Genomic DNA, 1,034 nt, shown 5'->3' on the forward strand with positions numbered 1-1,034 from the left:
CTCCCGGGCCCGGCCCCGGCCCCGGCCCCCGCCCCAGTTCCCCGGCCCCCGCCCGCGCACCCGCCGAGACGGCGCAGGGCCTCGCGCTGACCCAGACCCGCCGCTGCAGCCCCGCTCCCGGCGGCCTCCCCGGCCCGACCCGCGCCGGATCCGCCCCCTGCGCTCCGAGGCGAAAACCATCCCCGCGAACGGTGCCCCGGACCGTGGACGAGCCGGAGGCGGAAGGCGAAGCCCGGCCCCTGCCTCCCGCCCGAGCTCCCCGGACGCTCACCCGGAGGCGGCCCGGCTCCGCTTCCTCGCCCAGCGCCGGCGCGACTGCCGCGCTCGCCTTCTCCTCTCGGCAACTCCTCCTCCCGCCTCCTTCCTCCTCCTCCTCCAGGAGGGGCGCGCGGCCGCGGCGCCTCGGCCCGAGCGGGGAGCGGGTGCGGAGGAGCCGAGCGGGCCGCCCCGCGCCCACTACTCGGGCCCGCGGCGCAGGCGGGGCGTCGGGGCGGCGGGGCTGAGGCTGGGGGCCGCGCGGGGCGGGGCGGGGCGGGGCGGGGGCCGGGCACTAAGTGGAGGTTCCGATGGGAGGGGCGCCGGGCCGGGGTCGTGGGGCTGACGGAGCGCGGAGCTCTGATCCCTTCCCCCACCCCCGCGCCCCTCCGCTGGTGCCTGCAGGCGGCCGCTCCTCCCGTCCCCGGTGTCCCTGTCCTGGTTTTTCCTTTGGTGCTTTCCCTCTGGCGGGGGTGGCCCCGGCTAACGCGGAAAGGAAAGTCTCCTCGGCCTCCCGGCCCCGCGGATTTGGCGGCTGCGGTCCCTGTGCCCCTGCGGCCGGCGGCCGGATCCCCGCACTGCCCAGGTCCGCTGGGCTCGCGCGGGGACCCCGGCCTCGTCCCCGCAGGGAGGGGACCCCAGGACAGACGCGCGCGCACGCTGTGCAGAGCCACAAGTGGGGAAACCCTCCCCACACCTCGATTAAATTGTGAAAAATGCTTTTTAAAAAACCAAACATTCCTTGTTTCAAGCCATCTACTTTTCCATGTAGCCGTTTT

At 75.3% G+C, this 1,034-nt stretch overlaps 1 protein-coding gene across 1 annotated transcript in view; it reads right to left on the reverse strand.

The window, feature by feature from the left end:
* Positions 1–392, reverse strand: part of SOCS6 (suppressor of cytokine signaling 6) — a 49,708-nt gene extending 49,316 nt beyond the window's left edge. The window contains exon 1 of the mRNA XM_032152074.2: positions 272–392. The gene's annotated coding sequence lies outside the window, so the exon portion shown is untranslated. The remainder of the gene's footprint in view (positions 1–271) is intronic.
* Positions 393–1,034: the final 642 nt, after the last annotated feature.

This window comes from Hylobates moloch, unplaced genomic scaffold (genome assembly GCF_009828535.3).
Source record: "Hylobates moloch isolate HMO894 unplaced genomic scaffold, HMol_V3 SCAFFOLD_5, whole genome shotgun sequence".
Classification (NCBI taxonomy): domain Eukaryota; kingdom Metazoa; phylum Chordata; class Mammalia; order Primates; family Hylobatidae; genus Hylobates; species Hylobates moloch.